At 37.0% G+C, this 24,461-nt stretch overlaps 1 long non-coding RNA gene across 4 annotated transcripts in view; it reads left to right on the forward strand.

The window, feature by feature from the left end:
- LOC143660354 (uncharacterized) overlaps positions 1-24,461 on the forward strand; it is a 135,276-nt gene that overhangs the window by 88,084 nt on the left and 22,731 nt on the right. For 2 of the 4 annotated variants that reach the window (XR_013163977.1, XR_013163979.1), the window contains exons 1-3: positions 6,639-6,744; positions 7,209-7,269; positions 8,849-9,010. The exons of the other annotated variants lie outside the window; for them this stretch is intronic. This is a non-coding gene — a long non-coding RNA (uncharacterized LOC143660354). Of the gene's footprint in view, positions 1-6,638; positions 6,745-7,208; positions 7,270-8,848; positions 9,011-24,461 lie in introns of those variants that run through there. 4 annotated transcript variants of the gene reach the window in all.

A 24,461-nucleotide genomic window follows, 5' to 3' on the forward strand; every position in this document is an offset into this window, starting at 1 on the left:
TCCTATACTCCTCTGTCCCCCCCTTTATGTAATTCATGTCACAAATTCCATGTTTATACATTATGAATTCCAAACCACTGATTAGTCATCACATTTTACACATTTGCATTTTAGATTCTGTAGGAAGTCAAAAGTGGAGGCACATGTCAAAAATACAACAGTACTGGCATCTTTACCCCTGTCATTACCTTTACCAATGATCCTTATTTCTTCATCCAGCTTCATTCTAGTGTTTATTGTCTTTTTATTTCAACTTGCAGAAGTTTCTTTAGCTTCTCTTACAGGGCTGGTCTAGTGGTGATGAGCTCTTTTAGCTTTTGTTTATCTGGGAATGTCTTAATCTCAACCTCATTTTTGATAGACAGTTTTGTGAGATATAGAGCCCTTGGTTGGTAGTATTTTTTGCTTTCAGCCCTTAAAGTATGTCATCCCACTGTCTTGCTTCTGTAATTTCTTATGAGAAATCAGTACTTAATTTTATTGAGCCTCCTTTATTTGTGATATGTTACTTTGCTCTTGCAGCTTTTATAATTCTCTATCTTTGGCATTTGAAAGTTTTATTTCTTATTGCTATGTAATGCATCTCTTTAGATTGATTCTGCTTGGAATTCATTTAATATCTTGGATATGTATATATCATGTCTTTCTTTAAATTTGGGAAATTTTTAGCCATTATTATTATTTTTTTACTAGTTCTCTCTGCCCCTTGTTCTCTTTCTTATTATTCTGGGACTCTCACAATGTATATACTGGTATGCTTGATGGTGTCCCATAGATTCCTCCTGTTCTGCTCATTTTTCTTCATTCTTTCTTCCTTCCCCACAGACTGGATGATTTCATTGTCTCATAATCAGGTTTACTGATCCTTTCTTCTGCCAGCTCCAATCTGCTTTTGAACACCTCTAGGGAGTTTTTAATTTCTTTTTCTGTGGTCTTCAGCACCATTTGGTTCCTTTTCATAATTTCCATCTCTCCATTGATTTTCTCTTTGCATTCATCTTTTGTTTTCCCGATTTCCTTTAGTTTTTTGTTCATGTTCTCCTTTAGCTCTTTGAGCATATTTGGGGCTGTTTTTTTTTAAAACAACCTTGTCTGATATGGAGGTATAGTCCTCTTCATTGATGATTTCCAAGGCTTTAATCCTCTCCTGTACCTGGACCATTGTTCTCTGTTTCTTTGTATGTTTTGTAATCTTTTGTTAAAACCTGGGCATTTTGATATTTTAATGTAATCACTGGAATTTTGACTCTGAAGTGTCTGTTCCTTAAATTATATCCAGATAGTGTTATAGCAAAGCTTTCCTTGAATTCCAGAGCTAACAAAATTGAAAAAAGAGGAAAAAAAGAAAACACCTTACTCAGTCTTTCTTTACAGATTGACCTGTGCAACTTCTCCAAGCTTATTCATGCAATGAGTATAGAGAGTAGTTCTAGGCTAAAATATATGAACAGCACTTATCCTTTCTTCTCATGTTTCTCATCTTGGGCATGTGTGTGTGGCCACTGGAATCCCCCTGTTTACGACGTTATGAATGTTTTCTCTACCCTAGGATACAATTTCCTCGTGGTTCTGGACACTGCACTGTACATTGTATATCCTGAAATTCCTTGCCCCAGGCTATTTGCTTTCCCACAGTCGTTCTGTGGGAAAGCTCTACACAAAGGGCACATTCTGGAAGTGTGGGTTCCTCAGGCTACCACCAGACAGATTGGTCCAGACATACATGCTGCCAGTATGTACCTGAAGGTTACTCTGCTCCCTCTTGAACCGGGGCCAGTGATTTGTGCTAGGAGTGTGGGCCAGTTCCATCCTGAGCTAGTGAGGGGCAGGGAAGGGGCCAGCCAAGATCTTATAAGATCCTACAGCTTTTAGGTAGCTTTCTTCTTGATTTGGCATTCACACTGTGTTCCAGTTTGCTAGCTGCCAGAATGTGATATACCAGAAACAGAATAGCTTTTAAAAGGGGGAATTTATTAAGTTGCAAGTTTATAGTTCTAAGGCTGTGAAAATGTCCCAATTAAGGCAATTCTATAAAAATGTCCAAATTAAGGCACCAACAAGAGATTACCTTCACTCAAGAAAGGCCAATGAAGTTCAGGATTTCTCTTTCAACTGGAAAGGCACATGGTGAACATGGCCACCTCTGCTAGCTTTCTCTCCAGGCTTCTTCTTTCATGACGCTCCCCGGGGGTGTATTCCTTCTTCATCTCCAAAGATCACTGATTGCATGGGCTCTCGTGGCTCTGCTACATCTGGTGGCGCTCTCCAAAATGTTTCCTCATTTAAAGGATTCCAGTAAACTCATCAAGACCCACCTGGAATAGGTGGAGTCACATCTCCATGTAACCAAAAAGTTAATACTTGTAATTGGGCGTGCCACATCTCTATGGAGATAATTTAATCAAAAGATTCCAACCTACATTATTGAATAGGGATTAAAAGAAACTTGCTTCTACAAGATTGGATCAGGGTTAAGACACGGCTTTTATAGGGTGTATAATCCTTTCAAACCAGCACACCCTGTTACTTCAGTCTTTTATCTGTTTTCTAGAGCTTTGAGAAATATGTTTCTGCAAGTTCTTTCTGGTTGTTCAAAGCTTCTGTAGGGGGACAGAGCCTTAAAGCTTCTCACTTGCCTTCTTGGTTGTAGCAGGGATATCTTTCCTTCTTTGAAATATATATATATATATATTTTTTCACTTAGAAACCTGTATCTTGAGGGTCATTCAAAATCCAACATTTTGGCTGTTTCCATCTCTTTGCAATTGTAAATAATGCTGCTATAAACATTGGTTTATAAACAGCCAAAATGTCCATCAACAGACGAGTGGCTAAACAAACTGTGGTATATACATACGATGGAATATTATGCAGCTTTAAGACAGGATAAACTTATGAAGCATGTAATAACATGGGTGGACCTAGAGAACATTATGCTGAGTGAGACTAGCCAAAAACTAAAGAACAAATACTGTATGGTCCCACTGATGTGAACCGACATTAGAGAATAATCTTGGAATATGTTATTGGTAACAGAGACCATCAGGAGATAGAAATAGGGTAAGATAATGGGTAATTGGAGCTGAAGGGATACAGACTGTGCAACAGGACTGGATACAAAAACTCAGAAATGGACAGCACAATAATACCTAATTGTAATGTAATTATGTTAAAACACTGAATGAAGCTGCATCTGAGGTATAGTTTTTTTTATTATTTTATTTTTTTATTTTTATTTTTTTCTCTCTATTATCATTTTATTTCTTTTTCTGTTGTCTTTCTATTTCTTTTTCTGAATCATTGCAAATGTACTAAGAAATGATGAATATGCATCTATGTGATGATATTAAGAATTACTGATTGTATATGTAGAATGGAATGACTTCTAAATGTTGTGTTAGTTAATTTTTTTTAATTAATAAAAAAATAAAAATAAAAAATAAAAATAAATAAAAAAAAAATAGCTTGATGGCCACCAGAACCAACAGAGTCCATGCAGCCAGAGACTTTGGGAGCAGAAAGAAATCGCCCCCATGGGAATCTTATGAAATAAGGAGAGAAAGCTAGCAGACATCGCCACGTACCTTTCCAGCCGAGAGAGAAACCCTGAACTTCATCAGCCCTTTATTTGGAGTTAAGGTATCTTTCCCTCAATGCCTTACTTTGGAAATTTTCAAAGCCTTACAGCTGTAAACTTGCAATTTATAAATTCCCCTTTTGTAGAAGACATTCTGGTTCTGGTTTAAAAAAAAAAAAAATCCAACACACTAATCGTTTTGTAAGCCATCCCCAGTTGTTTTGCGTGAAGCAAGTTCTCCCTTCCTCATCTCTTCATTCTCCTACCCTCTCCAAGAATTCTCTGATGCTCCAGACTGCCCTCTCTCATCTGTTATCCTTCATATTGCCAATTGAGGCCTAGCTACCTAGCTGTTCCATGTTCCAGATCTCCCCAAATAGACCTTGCCGTTGGACGTGGTTCATGCTTAGTAAAAGTCTAGTGATGTAATGCTGGAATCATGATTTGTTATTTTTTTTTGATGCCCTGATGTTTACCACGGTGCTAGGAAATGCTCAATGAATATTTGAATGTTTATAACTTGGGAAAACATCTTATCCACAACGGAGCATATACCTTTCAAAAGTCATAGGACATTTTCTTTGATTCTGTCATACTTATAAAAGAAAAGTAAAAGGATTCTTTCCTTCTACCCTGCTTATAACATTCCCTTAAAAAAATAAAAATGACAACGTTGGATCCTAGTGAATCACCTCTCATATGATAATTTCGCCACACGTAATAAAAAGAAATTTAGAATCCTTTTGAGCGTAGCCAGGACAGGTTTGTGCCTATACCACAGAGTAAGCTGGGTGTTGGAGTTGGGTAATGAATGTGGGATCAGGACCTCTAGTTGTTGTCTCCTGTTATTTTAAACCAACTTCTAAATTTTTTTTTTTTCAAGAAGCAACTTAAAGCAACTTGGGAATTCTTTTGTTTCACAGGGGTTACTGATGGGATGTATGTGTTCCCTGTCCTATATATGTAGGTCCTGCCCAGAAAGTCTATTAGCAGACCTGAGGGAAAGAAATGATGTCCATTCTGTGGGCAAAAAGATGAAAAACAGGGCCAGGGGTTTTTGATGACTGCTTTGAATACTCTGCTCTCTTCCTCTTTTCCTATTTACTTTTTAAATTCTTATTTAAAGCATATTTATTTAGACTTCAAGGATTATTAAAAACTAATTATCACAAATTTTTCCTGGTCCCTTGCAGTATACCTGATTTAGTTCTACTTTATTGTTCAGATTTTATGTTTTATTTTGGCACACCATTTAACAGCTAGTAAAGTTCTTTGAATATCAGGGGATCCAACAATGACAGTAAATTGCACATAACATGGAAAAAGCCATCTGCAACTTTTAAAAAGCTGCCATCATATTTATGCCTACAGAGAGCTCTGTATTTTCTCCACAAGAGGGCAGGAAAGTCTGGCCTGTAAATAAAATTTTTCAAAAAAAATTGTATTAGAAGGAGTCCTTTACTTTCCATACGTTTTAAAATATAAAGTTTTTCCCCTTTAAAAGCTCCACGAGCTGATGTTTTTAAATGTTTCTCTTATGTTCTCGGCAGTTGCTTTTCAGTGTTGCCCACAATTTTTTCCCTTTCCAGAGCCTAATCATAGAATCTAATTGTGGAATTTAGTTTTGCTGTGCTACTGTTATCAGTGCCTGAGGCAGCTTGTTTGTGCTGACTTGTGATTTTATAACCTTAATGTATACACAGAATGGAGGAAAGGAAAAGACCCATGTTTAACTAGCTATCTCTGCCAATGTGAAAATAATGCTTGTATCAAAGGACAATAAAAATCACCTAATAGATTTGATGTCAGTCCAGATCACACAAACATATTCATTCATTTTCCTACTCATGTTAATTTTTATTCTTTTTTGCTTCCCACTGGTCCTCATGCCAATCCTCTTTTGTCCTTGTCCTGTGAGATTTAAATTATAGACCATGCTGTGAAACTCGTCTACATCTGTGGTATCAAAAACTGAATGCTTCTATGTTCTGGAGATCCCAACAGGGTTGGCTTTATATGTTAGTCCGATGCTTGTTATGTTATGCACTGGGGTGACAGTAAGTGAAGCATTTGACAATTCAGTTGGGGAAATATTTGTATGACTCAGATTTGGGGCTTGAAAACTCCTTGAATACCTAGTATCAACTGAATTTTTTCTTTCCTTTTTTTTTTTTTTTTTTTTAAGAATGAATAGACTATTTGAAAGATAAATTGTGTAAAACAATAATGCATTAAAGACTCAATTTTTGTTTAAGGCCGATAGTGATTCTCCCCTGTAGGGCGTGAAATTAAAATATGGGCACAGAGCCAGATGATTGCTTCAGTGCCATGTTTTTAGTGGCAGTTGTCCTCTCTAAGTAGTGCTACTGAAATGAAGCGAGGTGGAACAATGCAGGTGGCAAAAGATTGATTCAAAGAGGATGTTTATACAGAAAAATTATTGACAGCTACAGACATAATCAGTTGGCATAGCTTAGTGATAAGCATGGCAAAAAAGATGTGAAAAAGATATCAGAGAAGTAATATGGGGACTTTCTGTGCTTGTGAAATGCAAGTGTAACTAATGTCACTAACTTCTACAGCACAAATACAAGCAACATGGCCACTCAAGTATGCTGTTTGCTATGATGTTCCTCCCCAGAAAGAAACAAGTTATTTGCATCCGTTCCTTTAAGTACTGTGAAGGTCTGGTTTAAGGAAATGTTTACTTGACAAATCCCTTACTGTTGTACTCCTAATTACAGCTACAGATGGCTACAAGGGTTTAATAACTTTCAAATTGTATAACTTTTAGCAGTCCTAGTGTCCACCTCAATCCTGTGAATGTCTTGTGTCTTTTCATAGCCCATCTTTTCAAAACACAGACACTGGGTGGAAGCTATCTGTTTTTCATTAGAAGTAGTGAAATGGGCAGTATATGTGTGTGTATTTCATTAGACATGATATATATATATATTTTTTCTTTTCATTTTTCTTTTACATTATAACTCTTTTTTGCCTGAATTTAACATGATTAGTCTTGGTTGAGTGAATAATATCACAGCAATTCTGGCTTCCTTCCAGCAGGCAGCCCTTTGCAGAGGGAAAAAAATGACACAAAGTTGACTAGAAATTCCATAGGACAATATGAAGAGGAATGCACTAAACAGACTTTACCCAAAGGAAACGTGAGGAAAACATCTTATTATAGGATATATATTTGATATGTTTTTCATATTTGTAAAGAAAAGTTAATGTCTGGGAATGTCCTTTATTCACTGGCCAGAAAGATTTGTGTGGTTCTACAACTCCTCCCCCCATACACTCCAACCCAAATCTTTAGATTAGAAATGATTTATATGCAGAGAAAAGAACTGTACTTTGATATGCTATACTAATGTTAAACATTTACGGGGTTTAAAAATATTTATGAATGTGTAAAAGTTATTAAAGTAAAAGTGTTTTGGGTTACCTTGTGATCAGGTATAGTATGAACACAAAGAAAGGAATTTTAGTAAAAGGAAAAGACAATGTTCATATGAATAGATTTGTAAAGTTTAATCTTAGGATATGTGCATCTATCTATTTTGTGTGTAATTGAAAATACATCATCTTATAAAATATAGATTTAATATTCATATGTACATTTTAGAGTCATGATAAAGAGCCAAGAAAATTTCATTGTAAGTCTGCATTCCCAGTCACTCAAAAAGGTAATGAAAGTTTCTTTTTCAATAAAAAAACTTCTGTAGCAGTTTGTTCTTTATAAAAAATTATTATTTGGGGAATATTGGATTGCTTTTTTTTTGCATTAGTTTCATAGGAAGAGAATTTTTATTTGCTCTAAGATTATTCAGGCCTTATGTTAGTTTATAAGAAAAATGTTCAATAAATTTACATACGATTGTACATATGAGTTCGATACAAAGGAGAGGCCATGGGATATTTTAAATTAACCTAGACATAAAATCTCTTCTATATCCTGATTAACTTCATTTTTCTAGAAGGATCTACAGTGCTTAAAAAGGCAAATGCCCTGCTGGCAACATCTCTAATATACCTAACACAAGTTAAGCAAAGTCCTCTTTTTTTTTCTTTTAAGTTTTTCAAGGGAATCAAAAGCCCCAAAATTCATTATTCCAAACTAGGAAGGTTGTGAATTCTTTTTAGTTTTATTTTTGCGTTTGAGATTTGAAAGGAGAAAAGAATAATTAAAAAAATATATCCATCTCCAACCCAGTCTTAATGCTGTTGTCCGAAGAGGGGCTAGAGAGGTGTTAAAACCAATTTAAGCTCGTTGAAGACATGTGATCTTCCTAGTTCCTCTTTGCTCGCTGTCCAGGTCCCTTTTGTGATTTCATAGCCCAACCGGTGCTCAAGCTGAAGCCTCACAGACTTCCTTTCACTGTGGAAGAGTTGGAGCCTTTCTCCAGGCAGCTCAATTTGTTTATGATTATCCTTATTATTTTACTACTCTAAATTATTTCTAGGCTACTGATAATTATTGAACACTGTAGAGAATTTCTATATACATATAGGACTGTCACATCACTTAATAAGAAAATGAGGATTTTGATCTTAATCCCATTGTCGTGGGCAGGAGGAGGGAATCCAAGACTCATTCTGCAGTTTTATGCTTTGTTTTGATGCAATAATTGTAGCTTATAGATTTTAATTATAGTGAATTTTAGTATATGCACTGAAGTTTTTAATGGAAATTTTAACTGTTTAAAGAATCACCACACCAGTGTTTCCTTTAATGTATTAGATAGAATTATGAAAATTTATATAAAGTTCACCCATTTCTTCTTCTAAATCTTGCATTTATGTTTATTATTGCCATTCTTGAATGTTGAGGTGATGACTAGCAGGGATCTTGAGGGTTTTTATGCTGATGGTGTCCAGGGTTTTTATGCTGATAGTGTCAACTGTGTTTCTACCACCTAGGGAAATAGAAAATAAAATAGAGAAGCAGAAAATAAAGCTTGAGATTAATTAAAGTGTTTAATTAAATGGGAAACATGGAAGAGCTACATTTATGAAAGTGTTTAGACAGTGTGTTTTTTATTTCTGTAAATCAAGATGCCATGGGCATGTCCTTGGATGACACACAAGTTTCAGAGAGTCCAGGGAAAAGTGAAATACTAGACCAAGATCAACCAAGCCGCTGCTGAGCTTTAACTATCAAATTAGTTGGGGAAGTTAGTGAGGCAGTAGTCGTTTGAGAGTCAGGCTTTGTAGAGAGAGAAAGGGATTTCTCTAATCCCAAGGCTTCTTTTGCATTATCAACAGGCAAGAAGCAAGGGCTGAGATGGGACAAAGTCAGCATAGCGGGGAAAATCTCACTGGACTCCAAAAGTGCCAACGGAACAGAGCAAAATTTCCACCAGCTGAGGACTTCAGCAGACGGCACCGCAGGAGGGAAAGAGGCATCTTTGTGGAAGATACCGGATGGTGAGGGTTCAGAGGACAGTTCAGAATCCAGCCCTTGAACCCCCAAAGATAGCAAAAGTAGTACAGAGAATTCTCATGTACCCTTTAAATCAATTTACCATTTTTGCTTCTTGATCATTCTATCTATCTGTGTGTATATATACATTATATATACACATTTATATTTATACACATTCTATTCTCTGAATCATTTGATAGTATATTGCATAAAACATACCTCTTTACTCAGTCTTTCTGTATATATTTCCCAAGAACAAGGATACTCGCTTACATAGTAACACCACAAACTCAGGAAGTCTAATATTGATAAAATACTTCTGTGCAATCTACAATGCATTATCCAATTTCATCAACTCTCCCAACCATGTCCTTTATTACACTCCCCCCCCCCCCCAGTACAGCTTTCAGTCCAGGATCACCTTTCCATTTAGTTGTCCTGTGGGACTGAGTTATCTTTGACAAATTTTAGTCCTGTTTCTCTCTGCACACATAACCAACCTCCATTTACTAGAAGAATACCTTCAGAGCAAATTATTTTTTATTTTTGCATATTTATGTGCAATGCACATGGATTCTGCTACATATATCTTCTGTCCATTCATCACTGTTTCCAAACATTCCCAAATGAGTCCTCTATCTACAGTCTTGAATGATTTCATCTTTATCCTGCGTGCCAAGTTAGTCTTCAAGCCAAGGAAGGGATTGTTTTCACTTCTGCCGCTTCAGAGGGTGACTTAATGAAGTTAGAAGAATCAGGTTAATATATTTTAAGACAGTGATAGTTTCATTTTCTTAACATGCACTAGGCACACACTTAATAAACGTACTGTTATTTAATCTTTACAACAAACTCGAGCTTAGAGTCCTTTATGTGGCTCAGAAAATTCCTGTCATCTAGCCCTTTCCTATCCACCTGCTGCTTGCTCCCAACTCTCCACCTACCCTAACCTTTAAGTTTTTGAAGGACCATGTTCCTTTCCGTCTCAGAGTCTACACACATACTCTTATCTTTGACTGGAACATTCTTCTCACTAATTTTTGAAGAAGCGTAGGTTTTTAGGGGAAGATGAGAATTAAAAGTGTGTAGGGAGGGTTTATTTTTGCATGTGGTTCTCATTGCTGATCTTGTGTATGTATTTTAATGACAACCACATATTTATTTTATAAGATTAGGGGAAGGAATCAAAGAAACAGGTTGAAGATACAGAGGAGACAAATAATAGATAGGGGGAGGCTCCTAAAGAGGTGGATGCAGATGACATAGGATATAAGCAAAGGTATCAACTTTTTATAGCTGAGAAAATTCATTGATAGGTATGTCATAAATTGAGGAAGTTTGGCCCTGATAGCCTCGGTTTTTCACTAGGAGATAGGAGGCTTGGTCATTTGTTTGAATGCTTAGAATGAGGAGGCTAAAGGTGGAAGGGAAGAATGGAGGGTGAGGGTAGATGGGCAAGAAGACCACAACATAAATTGGAGAATCAAGGGACATAGGACACCTGTGTCTTTTTTTTCTGGACAAGGGCACTGGAAAGCAATTTTATTCTAGAAGTTTACTGCATCTAGCATAGTGTCAGGCAAAAGAAAGACTGCATAGGGTGCCTGAGAGAGCCCTGTAGAGTTCTGATGAACTGGGAGAACAGTAGAATTTTCCTGCATGATTAGAGTGGCACACATGTAATACAAGGGGCTTATGGGGAAGAGGAGGAGACTTCAGTGATCTGTAAGAGATGACCAGTTGAATATGAGAACATTTTGGAGGACATCCACCTGATGGATGACAACTGATGATCCAATGGTTCTACCCTATGCCTCAGCTCTGTCTGAAATCCCTAATGTGACACGATAAAAATCTGGGCAACAATGAACAATTTTCTTTGGAACATACCTGCCCTAAGAAAATGTAATTGACTTATAAATAACATAGAAAGTATCTTATAAGACAAGCCCTAGTTCAGTTATCTCTTAATTGAGAAACATTTCTGAGTGCTAGTGTTACAATGACTGAGTTGGTTGCGGAATTGCCACTGAGAATTGAAACTGAATAAGATTTGCAGTGATAGAAATGGAAATCTTTTTGTTATGAACCTTTGGAATATAGACCTTTACTTTTTATTTCCAATAATTTTCAGCCTGAAGCAATGACATGTCTAATTAATGATACTATTCTATTAAACATTGCGATTAATCTGAGAGATCATTATGCATAAGTAGATTAAAAGAGCAGCCTTAATCCCCTAGGTCTGATTTAGGATAAAATAAACCTGCATTTCTTATTCAGGGAGAATTCTCCTCCCAACCCCTTGTGATGAAGGTACATTCTATTTCTGAGATACTTTTGGTGTGTGTTCTTTTTTTTGTGAACTACATAATAACTATTCAACCCCACATTTAATTATGATTTTGTATAAACTATTTGTATATGAATGTTACTTTTGCAGGAATATATCAGTTATATATTTCTGTTGTTAGCTTCTGAGGGGGTGAAGCTATTCATCTTAATATGTCACTAACAGAAACAAACAAAAAAAAGATTTTGGGGAAATTAGGTAGAAAAAGAATCTAGTGGATATTTGAACATGAACCTAAGGCTTAAAACTTTGCCTGGGGTGGGCCACGCTAGCTCAGCAGGTTGAGTTCTTGCCTGCCATGCCAGAGACCTGGGTTTGATTTCTGGTGCCTGCCCATAAAAAAAAAAAAACAAAAAAAACAAACAGAACTCAAAAAAAACAGCTTTACCTGATTGCTGATGTCGAGAAGTGGCGGTAGTGTTCTGTTTTATAAATTCCATGATTGAAAGCAACATAAATGATTTTTAGAGAAGTCTAAGTGTTTAAGAGTTGCTCCTTGACTTTTTCATTTACTGTTGGAAGATTTTTGAAAAATGTTCCCACTGCTAGGCAATGCAGTATAGTGATTAAAAATGGATTTGGGGGCTTTTTTTAAAAAAAATTTTTATTGTCAAACCTTAACAAACAAAACATACAAACATTCTATACCTGGTGTATAATTGATGACTCACAATATCATCACATAGTTGTATATTCATCACCATGATCATTTTTTGAACATTTGCATCTCTCCAGCAAAAGAAATAAAGAGAAAAAAGAAAAAACCCATATAAACCATACCCCTTACCCCTCCCTCTCATTGACCACTAGTATTTCATTCTACTCAATTTATTTTAACCTTTGTTCCCCATATACTTATTTGTTTGTTTTTTTAATCCATATTTCTTACTCATCTGTTCATACTCTAGATAAAAGGAGCATCAGACACAAGGTTTTTTACAATCTCACAGTCACATTGTAGAGACTATATCATTATACAATCATCTTTAAGAAACATGGCTACTGGAACACAGCTCTACAGTTTCAGGTACTTCCCTCCAGCCACTCCAATACACTATAAATTGAAAAGGGGATATTTGTATAATGCATAAGAATAACCTCCAGGATAACCTCTCAACTCTGTTTGAAATCTCTCAGCCACTGACACTTTATTTTGTCTCATTTCTCTCTTTCCCCTTATGGTCAAGAAGGTTTTCTCAATCCCTTGATGCTGGGTTCCAGCTCATTCCGGGATTTCTGTCCCATGTTGCCAGGAAAATTTATACCCCCAGGAGTCATGTCCCACGTAGTGGGGGAGGGCAGTGAGTTCACTTGCTGTGTCAGCTTAGAAAGAGAGAGACCACATTTGAGCAACAAAAGAGGTTCTCTGGGGGTGACTCTTAGATCTAATTTTAAGTAAGTTTAGCCTGTCTTTTGCTGGGTTAAGTTTCATAGGGGTGAACCCCAAGATTGAGGGCTTAGCCTATTGATTTGGTTGTCTCCAGTGCTTGCGAGAATATCAAGAATTCTCCAAATGGGGAAGTTGAATATTTCTTCCTATTCCCCCAAGGGGGCTTTGCAAATACTTTATTTACTGTCCAAATCACTCTGGGATTTTTCAGGACATCACACTAACCTGGACAAACCATCAAAATCTCATGCCCTATTCAAGATTCCATGTACTTATGGTGTTTAATAGACTTCTATACAAGTTAAATTAGGAAATATACTACCCAAAATATAAATTTTGCACTAAAGAAATATCTCTCCCTTTAGTCTCACACAGAGTTAAAGTTTTAAAATATGGATGACCATCTATTTTCAACACCCTGCAATACTGACATTTCTTTGTTATTCCTCATGCAAAAACATTTTTAATTTGTACATTTAATCACCATCATTGTACACTCTAGGCATTCCTAAGTTATACCATCTCAGTCTTTATCGTCTCTCTTTCCTTCTGGTTTCATATGTGCCTTGGTGGGCACTCTTGGTTTTAGGTCTCAGCTTTGCCATTTACCAGTAATGAGACCATGGACAAGTTGGTAATTGCCTCAAGCCTCAGCATCCTCATTTATAAAGTGGGGAAATTAAACTATTTTGTAGGCAGAACTTTTTCAGTATGTGGGCTTCTTGAACAGAAAGCCCTCAAGCACGACAAACTTCATCAGTTCCTATATGTGCTAAGTAGTGAAAAAGTTGAGGGGCAAAAAGAGTTGTGAGAATTAAAGTATATGATAGATGTAAACCATTTATCTCTGTGTCTGGGATCTCATAGCAATGAAAGCCAGAAGTTATAATTTGTTGCAGCTGGAAATTTGTCATTTTCAGATAGTGTCTAGGTTACTTTGGAGTCTTTATTTAATTGTCTTTCACCCAGAATTTTATTATCATACAGATTTAGCCATCATCTAAACATTGGAACCATATGGTAGTAACCTAACTTCCTTAATAATTCTTGAACACATGTGTAATATGTTATATAAAATATTTGCCATATATATTATCATCCTAATACATGGTCATTATTTATGACCAGTTTTTAAAAATGCTTTTTATTATTAAATATAACATATATACAAAGAAAAGAAAGAAAAAACAATGATTTTCTAAGTACACTTCAACAAGTAGTTACAGAACATATTTCAGAGTTTGTTATGGGTTACTGTTCCACTATTTCAGATTTTTCTTTCTGGCTTCTCCAAAACACTGGAGACTAGAAGAAATGTATTTTTCTTTTTTGTGAAAAATAACATATATACAAAAAAGCAATAGATTTCAAAGCACATTGTAACATTTAGTTGTGGAACAAATTTTGATTTCATAATTTGGTATGGGTTACAATTCCACAATTTTAGGTTTTAACTTCTAACTGCTCTGAGATAGTGGAGATTAAAAGAATATCAATGTAATGATTCAGCAATCATACTCATTTGTTAAACTCTACCTTCGCTGTATAGCTCCACCATCACCTTTGATCTTTCTCTCACTCTTTAAGGGTATTTGGGCTGTGTCCATTCCAACTTTTATATTTATGACCATTTTTAACATATGATTTTGGCTAAACTGATTATCTTTGGACATTTTGGTTAATCACTAAATTTTGAAAATTCATGAAGATGACATTCATATACACACACACACTCCACCCATCTATGGATTATTTCAGTAAAACACATACACTGCTTAGATTTTGATATTTATAAATATTGATAGAGATTCGATAATTTTTACTGTTATGTAATTAAGCCACTGATTGGCATGGGGATAGTTCCTACAATTTCTTCTTTTAACTATAATAAGGTTGAAAAAATAGTGAATAAAAATGGCAGAACAATTTCATAATTTAGGCAATATAGGTGAAGTTTTAAAGTATCATTAGAAAATGAAAAAAAAAAGTTTCTGAGATGCCAAGATTAAGATATAAATTTGAAGCTAAAATTTATTTGAAGCTAAACTAAATATATTGCCACATGGAAGTTGTTATTTGGAAGACAGGGGACAAAGTAGAAATTTATAAACATGAAGTATATGCTTTTAAAGTGTATTGAAATTGATGGTAATGTTTTCATTGAAAATATTTATCTGTTCCTAAAGTGTGTATACATTTGATTGAAGTGCTCTTTATAAAAATATGCATGATCACATGTAGACAGTCTTGGTCTTAAAAATAGTCAGCTATGTTAGAAACTCTCCCCATGGCAGATGAGGACATGGAGGCCCAGAGAAGTGAAGTGACTTTCCCAAGGTTACACAGCTCATTTTCTTGGTAGAGTAGTTAGAACTAGGGTCCAAGGAACTCTAATGAAATTTCTGATACCTCACTCCTTTTCTGTGGGTGATTTCAGGAGGCCTGAGAAAGTCAATTCCTCCTAATCCATCTGATTCTTTAATTTCTGTGATTAGAGGGTTGTACCTTTGGTTTTATCATTGTGTGGTATAGCGCAAGGAGCTCAGGCTGTAGAGTCAAATGGGTTTGGGTTCAAAATCTAACACTGACATTAAGGGCTGACACACTGCATGAGTCCAGGGAACACCATTATAAAGTGTTTTTTATGAATAGAGCACAGATGAAGAAGAAGCTTAGAAAGGGTCAGTCTCGCATATGCCTTAACTCTTAATTCTTTTTTTTTTTTTTTATACCTCAGATGCAGCTTCATTCAGTGTTTTAACATGATTACTTTACAATTAGGTATTATTGTGCCGTCCATTTTTGAGTTTTTGTATCTAGTCCTGTTGTACAGTCTGTATCCCTTCAGCTCCAATTACCCATTATCTTACCCTGTTTCTAACTCCTGCTGGACTCTGTTACCAATGACATATTCCAAGTTTATTCTCGAATGTCGATTCACATCATTGGGACCATACAGTATTTGTCTTTTAGTTTTTGGCTAGACTCACTCAGCATAATGTTCCTAGGTCCATCCATGTTATTACATGCTTCATAAGTTTATCCTGTCTTAAAGCTGCATAATACTCCATCGTATGTATATACCACAGTTTGTTTAGCCACTCGTCTGTTGAAGGACATTTTGGCTGTTTCCATATCTTTGCAATTGTAAATAACGCTGCTATAAACATTGGTGTGCAAATGTCCGTTTGAGTTTTAGCCATTAATTCCTTTGAGTAGATTCCCAGCAATGGTATTGCTGGGTCGTATGGCAATTCTATATTCAGCTTTTTGAGGAACCGCCAAACTGCCTTCCACAGTGGTTGCACCATTTGACATTCCCACCAACAGTGGATAAGTGTGCCTCTTTCTCCGCATCCTCTCCAGCACTTGTCATTTTCTGTTTTGTTGATAATGGCCATTCTGGTGGGTGTGAGATGATATCTCATTGTGGTTTTGATTTGCATTTCTCTAATGGCCAGGGACATTGAGCATCTCTTCATGTGCCTTTTGGCCATTTGTATTTCCTCTTCTGATAGGTGTCTGTTCAAGTCTTTTTCCCATTTTGTAATTGGGTTGGCTGTCTTTTTGTTGTTGAGTTGAACAATCTCTTTATAAATTCTGGATACTAGACCTTTATCTGATATGTCGTTTCCAAATATTGTCTCCCATTGTGTAGGCTGTCTTTCTACTTTCTTGATGAAGTTCTTTGATGCACAAAAGTGTTTAATTTTGAGGTGCTCCCATTTATTTATTTCCTTCTTCAGTGCTCTTGCTTTAGGTTTAAGGTCCATAAAACCGCCTCCAATTGTAAGATTCATAAGATATCTCCCTACATTTTCCTCTAACTGTTTTATGGTCTTAGACCTAATGTTTAGATCTTTGATCCATTTTGAGTTAACTTTTGTATAGGGTGTGAGATATGGGTCTTCTTTCATTCTTTTGCATATGGATATCCAGTTCTCTAGGCACCATTTATTGAAGAGACTGTTCTGTCCCAGGTGAGTTGGCTTGACTGCCTTATCAAAGATCAAATGTCCATAGATGAGAGGGTCTATATCTGAGCACTCTATTCGATTCCATTGGTCGATATATCTATCTTTATGCCAATACCATGCTGTTTTGACCACTGTGGCTTCATAATATGCCTTAAAGTCAGGCAGCGCGAGACCTCCAGCTTCGTTTTTTTTCCTCAAGATGTTTTTAGCAATTCGGGGCACCCTGCCCTTCCAGATAAATTTGCTTATTGGTTTTTCGAAAAGTAAGTTGTTGGGATTTGGATTGGTATTGCATTGAATCTGTAAATCAATTTAGGTAGGATTGACATCTTAACTATATTTAGTCTTCCAGTCCATGAACACGGTATGCCCTTCCATCTATTTAGGTCTTCTGTGATTTCTTTTAATGGTTTTTTGTAGTTTTCTTTGTATAGGTCTTTTGTCTCTTTAGTTAAATTTATTCCTAGGTATTTTATTCTTTTAGTTGCAATTGTAAATGGGATTCGTTTCTTGATTTCCCCCTCAGCTTGTTCTTTACTAGTGTATAGAAATGCTACAGATTTTTGAATGTTGATCTTGTAACCTGCTACTTTGCTGTACTCATTTATTAGCTCTAGTAGTTTTGTTGTGGATTTTTCCGGGTTTTCGATGTATAGTATCATATTGTCTGCAAACAGTGATAGTTTTACTTCTTCCTTTCCAATTTTGATGCCTTGTATTTCTTTTTCTTGTCTAATTAATTGCTCTGGCTAGAACCTCCAACACAATGTTGAATAATAGTGGTGATAGTGGACATCCTTGTCTTGTTCCTGATCTTAGGGGGAAAGTTTTCAATTTTTCCCCATTGAGGATGATTTTAGCTGTGGGTTTTTCATATATTCCTTCTATCATTTTAAGGAAGTTCCCTTGTATTCCTATCTTTTGAAGTGTTTTCAACAGGAAAGGATGTTGAATCTTGTGAAATGCCTTCTCTGCATCAATTGAGATGATCATGTGATTTTTCTGCTTTGATTTGTTGATATGGTGTATTACATTAATTGATTTTCTTATGTTGAACCATCCTTGCATACCTGGAATGAATCCTACTTGGTCATGATGTATAATTCTTTTAATGTGTTGTTGGATACGATTTGCTAGAATTTTATTGAGGATTTTTGCATCTATATTCATTAGAGAGATTGGCCTGTGGTTTTCTTTTTTTGTAATATCTTTGCCTGGTTTTGGTATGAGGGTGATGTTGGCTTCATAGAATGAATTAGGTAGCTTTCCCTCCACTTCGATTATTTTGAAGAGTTTGAGGAGAGTTGGTACTAATTCTTTCTGGAATGTTTGATGGAATTCACATGTGAAGCCGTCTGGTCCTGGACTTTTCTTTTTAGGAAGCTTTTGAATGACTAATTCAATTTCTTTACTTGTGATTGGTTTGTTGAGGTCATCTATGTCTTCTTGAGTCAAAGTTGGTTGTTCATGTCTTTCCAGGAACCCGTCCATTTCATCTAAATTGTTGTATTTATTAGTGTAAAGTTGTTCATAGTATCCTGTTATTACCTCCTTTATTTCTGTGAGGTCAGTAGTTATGTCTCCTCTTCCATTTATGATCTTATTGATTTGCATCCTCTCTCTTCTTCTTTTTGTCAATCTTGATAAGGGCCCATCAATCTTATTGATTTTCTCATAGAAACAACTTCTGGTCTTATTGATTTTCTCTATTGTTTTCATGTTTTCAATTTCATTTATTTCTGCTCTAATCTTTGTTATTTCTTTCCTTTTGCTTGCTTTGGGATTAGTTTGCTGTTCTTTCTCCAGTTCTTCCAAGTGAACAGTTAATTCCTGCATTTTTGCCTTTTCTTCTTTTCTGATATAGGCATTTAGGGCAATAAATTTCCCTCTTAGCACTGCCTTTGCTGCGTCCCATAAGTTTTGATATGTTGTGTTTTCATTTTCATTTGCCTCGAGGTATTTGCTAATTTCTCTTGCAATTTCTTCTTTGACCCACTCGTTGTTTAAGAGTGTGTTGTTGAGCCTCCACGTATTTGTGAATTTTCTGGCACTCCGCCTATTATTGATTTCCAACTTCATTCCTTTATGATCCGAGAAAGTGTTGTGTATGATTTCAATCTTTTTAAATTTGTTAAGACTTGCTTTGTGACCCAGCATATGGTCTATCTTTGAGAATGATCCATGAGCACTTGAGAAAAAGGTGTATCCTGCTATTGTGGGATGTAATGTCCTATAAATGTCTGTTAAGTCTAGCTCATTTATAGTAATATTCAGATTCTCTATTTCTTTGTTGATCCTCTGTCTAGATGTTCTGTCCATTGATGAGAGTGGTGAATTGAAGTCTCCAACTATTATGGTATATGTGTCTATTTCCGTTTTCAGTGTTTGCAGTGTATTCCTCATGTATTTTGGGGCATTCTGGTTCGGTGCGTAAATATTTATGATTGTTATGTCTTCTTGTTTAATTGTTCCTTTTATTAGTATATAGTGTCCTTCTTTGTCTCTTTAAACTGTTTTACATTTGAAGTCTAATTTGTTGGATATTAGTATAGCCACTCCTGCTCTTTTCTGGTTGTTATTTGCATGAAATATCTTTTCCCAACCTTTCACTTTCAACCTATGTATGTCTTTGGGTCTAAGATGTGTTTGCTGTAGACAGCATATAGAAGGATCCTGTTTTTTAATCCATTCTGCCAATCTGTGTCTTTTGATTGGGGAATTCAGTCCATTAACATTTAGTGTTATTACTGTTTGGATAATATTTTCCTCTAACATTTTGCCTTTTGTATTATATATATCATATCTGATTTTCCTTCTTTCTACACTCTTCCCCATACCTCTCTCTTCTGTCTTTTTGTATCTGACTCTAGTGCTCTCTTTAGTATTTCTTGCAGAGCTGGTCTCTTGGTCACAAATTTTCTCAGTGACTTTTTGTCTGAGAATATTTTAATTTCTCCCTCATTTTTGAAGGACAATTTTGCTGGATATAGGAGTCTTGGTTGGCAGTTTTTCTCTTTCAGTAATTTAAATATATCATCCCACTGTCTTCTAGCTTCCATGGTTTCTGCTGAGAAATCTACACATAGTCTTATTGGGTTTCCCTTGTATGTGATGGATTGTTTTTCTCTTGCTGCTTTCAAGATCCTCTCTTTCTCTTTGACCTCTGACATTCTAACTAGTAAGTGTCTTGGAGAACGCCTATTTGGGTCTAATCTCTTTGGGGTGCGCTGCACTTCTTGGATCTGTAATTTTAGGTCTTTCATAAGAGTTGGGAAATTTTCAGTGATAATTTCTTCCATTAGTTTTTCTCCTCCTTTTCCCTTCTCTTCTCCTTCTGGGACACCCACAACACGTATATTTGTGCGGTTCATATTGTCCTTGAGTTCCCTGATACCCTGTTCAAATTTTCCCATTCCTTTCCCGATAGTTTCTGTTTCTTTTTGGAATTCAGATGTTCCATCCTCCAAATCACTAATTCTATCTTCTGTCTCTTTAAATCTATCATTGTAGGTATCAATTATTTTTTCCATCTTTTCTACTTTATCCTTCACTTCCATAAGTTCTGTGATTTGTTTTTTCAGTTTTTCTATTTCTTCTTTTTGTTCAGCCCATGTCTTCTTCATGTTCTCCCTCAACTTATCGATTTCATTTTTGAAGAGGTTTTCCATTTCTGTTCGTATATTTAGCATTAGTTGTCTCAGCTCCTGTATCTCATTTGAACTATTGGTTTGTTCCTTTGACTGGGCCATATTCTCAATTCTGACCATGGACTGTTATCTTCTGCTGGCGTCTGGGCATTTAGTCAGATTTCCCTGGGTGTCGGACCCAACAGGTTGTAAGATTTTTCTGTGAAATCTCTGGGTTTTGTTTTTCTTATCCTGCCCAGTAGGTGGCACTCGTGGCACACGTTTGTCTCACGTGTTTGGAAGGGATCCCCCCGGTCACCGTTCTCCGTGGCCTGGGGATTTCCCATCCAATTCTCTCAGTTGGTCCGGGGGGTCGCGCGTGGTGGGGGCATCAGCCGCCGCGGCTTGAGGGGACCCTGTGGCTCCTATTATTAATGCCCCTATTGGTGTTTGGTTGGACCCAGTCCCTGCCAATGTCGGAAATTCCCTCCTCTCCCTGGAGGGGTACTGGTTGCCGGCCGCCGCGGCCTGGGGAACTCGCCACCGGACCAGGAAGCCACCCGCGGAGGAGGGGCGCCGGTTGCCGGCTACCGTGGCTTGGGTAGCCCTCTGATCCGAGACTCGTAGCCGGTCTAGGAAGCCGCCCGCAAAAGAGGGGCACCGGCCACCGTGGCTTGGGACACTTGGCTCTCCGAGACTCTCAGCCGGCCCGGGAAGGAGGAAGGGAGGTGCTCCGGCCGCCAGCTGCCGCTGCTTGGGGAATCGCGCGCCGCTCGGGGATCTCACCGCAGCAGAGTCTCGCAGTCAGTCTAGCCAGTCCAGACTGGGGTACGCTGTGTGTCCATTCCCTGCCGTGGCCCCGGGAGCTGTTCTGCACTGTTTCTGTTCACCTAGTAGTTGCTCTGGAGGAGGAACTAAGACGCGTGTACCTTACTAAACCGCCATCTTGGCCCTGCCCCAACTCTTAATTCTTTAGGAGTAGTATATGAACTGGGTTTTGAAGGCTGATGTGAATGGTGGTTTTCCATAGTGGAGACCATGAGTTAAGAGCCATTCTGGGGAGAGAAACATATATATCTGTATAAATTGCTTTATTAGGTCTCATAAATACACACAAATTATGCTGTTGGACTTTAGAAGTTGTGGTAATTGGGACTTTGTCAGTCTCCTTTGGGAAATCTTGGTCCCCCACAAGCTACTGGACTCAAGGCCTGGCCACATCTGCTGACATTTTGAGCAGCTAATGAATCTTTGAAAACTTTCTGAAGTGGAAGGGGTCCCAATTTGTCTTCTGCTATCATTCAGGGCAGAAATGAGGAAAGAAATGGTACTCTTTCCACATGAAGAGCATCCTCAACTATTCCAAGTCTGCTCTGTATTGTCCTGTGAGGTTGGTGAAAACTTCTTTTTGAGTATTCTCTCAACTCCACTGAAACTCTCAAGTTCATTGACAGTCCCAATGATTTCAAGTCGAATGGTGTTGGAGATTGAATTATGTCCCTCACAAAAGGCATGTTCATATCCCAACCACTGATCCTGTGGATGTGAACCCAATTTGTTAAATAGGACCTTTGAAGATGTTATTAGTTAAGTTAGTGTGCTTACAGTGAATGAGGATGGGCCATCATCCAATATGGCTGAAAACCTTTTGAGCAAAAGAAATTGGATATGGATAAAGAGAAGCTGTGGGGAGCAGCCAGAAACTGGAAGTTAATGCAAGCCAGAAAAGCAAGGAGAAAATTCTGCCATGTACATTGCCATATAATGAAGGAGCCAAGAAACCTCAAGGATCACCAGCAGCCAGCCCCCAAATGCCACAGCTTTCAGGGAAAAAGCATCACCTTTCTGATGCCTTGATTTTGTACTTCTCCTAGCCTCAGAACCAAGGACCAATAAATCTCTGTTGTTTAAGCCAACTGAATGTGTGGTATTTGCTCTAGCAACTGGGAGACTAAAACTAATGATTATTTGCATGTCCTTTCAAGTTTCAAGTGCTTTTCCTTTTGGCTTTTGTGGTATCACACTCTCTCCTAGTTTATCCCACTCTCTAATGCTGCTTCTTGATCTTTTTGTGTGTGTGTGTGTGTGCATAGTCCAGGAATTGAATCTGGGTCTCCTGCATGGAAGGTGAGCATTCTACCACTGAACCACCCGTGTGCCCTACTTCTTGATCTTTTTACTGGTTTCTCATTTTCTGCCTGCCTTGTAAGTATAGAAAAGCCTCAGCGATCTTGTACTTAACTGGGTTGTCTCAGTCAACTCTGTGACTTCCTATCTATGTATGGAGAAAGACTCACAAATTAAAATCTACCCCTGGCCTCTCATTCACATTCCAGTCTCATTTATACAAACTTGATAGCTCTACTCTGTCTAAGAGGCATCTCAAGCCTAATAGGTCCATAACAGAATTCTTACTTCTTTTGCAATTTGTTGATCCCTGGAGTCTTCCCCATCTCAGTTGTTTTATTTACCCAATCCTTAAAGCCCAAACCTAGGAGTCAACCTTATCTCTTTTCCTCACCCTGCACAACTAGCCCTGTCTCCAAAAGGGACTCTGAAACTGCCCAAGTTTTCTCACCTTCACTGCAGCCTTTCTGGTCCAAGCCACCATTATCTTCAGTCTAGATCATTACAAGAGTCTATGAGCAGGACTGATTCTTTTTATTATTTAATTTATTTACCAAATGATCTGTCATTCCTCTGCTTAAAATCTACACAATTTTTCTATTTTACTTGAAACAATATTCAAATTCCTTATTTTGGTTATAAAGTCACAGGTAATCTGGAATCGTCTATCTCTATGATTTCATCTTGCTCATCATGCTGCAGTTGTCTTGGCCTTCTTTTCCAGACTTGTCCCTTCCCCAGAGACTTTGTGTTTGTGCTTCCTTGTCTCTGGAATGGATTTAGCCCAGATGTTGGCACATCTTTATCCTCTTCAACCATCGAGTCTTGACTCCAGTATCCCATCTTTAGAGAGAACTTCCTTGACTGACAATATAAAGTTGCCTACCCACCCCAAGTAACTACTTTCCACTTTTCCCTATTTTATTTTCTCCACAGAACTTATGTATCCTAATGTTACTTATTCATTTGCCTACTTATTTTCTAACTTTGGTAAGCTAGGTTCTTTTGTGATTTGTTTACTTTGTGTCTGTAGTATTTAGAATCATAACTCACATGTATTATGTAATAAACAACTGTTGAAAGTGAGATTCACCAGTTCATTCATTCATTCTAATATCAGAAATTTGGAACTCATCCTACACTCCTCTCATTCTCTTGCTTTCTGGTTCTAGTCAGTGACCAAGTCCTGTAGATTTTCTACCCCTGATTTTTCAGAAATTGTCCCCTCTTCCCCATTTCTACCACCACTACCTTAGTTTATTCCAACTGCACCTAGTTGGGCTTTAAGCCTCTGGTCAAGGGCTGTCTCCTGTATCTAATTTTTTCTTTCCCTCCAGGAAAAACCAATCATATATTCTTTGTGCCACCATAATAATACAGATCTACTTCCAGATAGAAATTCTAAGATGTTGTTACACTTACTTTTTAATTTGTCCACTGTATTATAATCCCTCCAGAGTCAGGGACTCTGTCTTGCTGATCTTTGCACCTCTAAAACCTGTAAAATGCCTGACATGCAGTAGATACCCAATAAATGGTTTAAATAGGAGAATGAATGAATATAATGAATAAATCTGTCTAAATGGAGCTATAATAAAATACATATAAAATTTAGCTGATGTCCAACTTGTGAATTTAAAGTACAGATAGTTTGCTCATTTCATTGAAACCTCAACTAGTCATGACTGACAAACTTGTTTTTGAGATCACCATGTTTTCCGTTCCAATATCTTTAGTTTTACATTTTAATGTTTTTTTGAGATAATTTTATATATAAAAATAAAAAATCCAGGCATCCCCATGTTTTCCTTGTATAAAGATGACTTAGGACAAAGAACACCATGAGATACACAAGTTTTAGAAGATCCTTTTCCCTCCTTTATATTATTTGGCATCTTTGAATATGCTTCACTTATCTAAAACAATTTAGGAAAACTATTCATGAAACTATTCACAAAACCTAAACCTTAATCTAAACTT

Source organism: Tamandua tetradactyla, chromosome 16 (assembly GCF_023851605.1).
Source record: "Tamandua tetradactyla isolate mTamTet1 chromosome 16, mTamTet1.pri, whole genome shotgun sequence".
Lineage (NCBI taxonomy): Eukaryota > Metazoa > Chordata > Mammalia > Pilosa > Myrmecophagidae > Tamandua > Tamandua tetradactyla.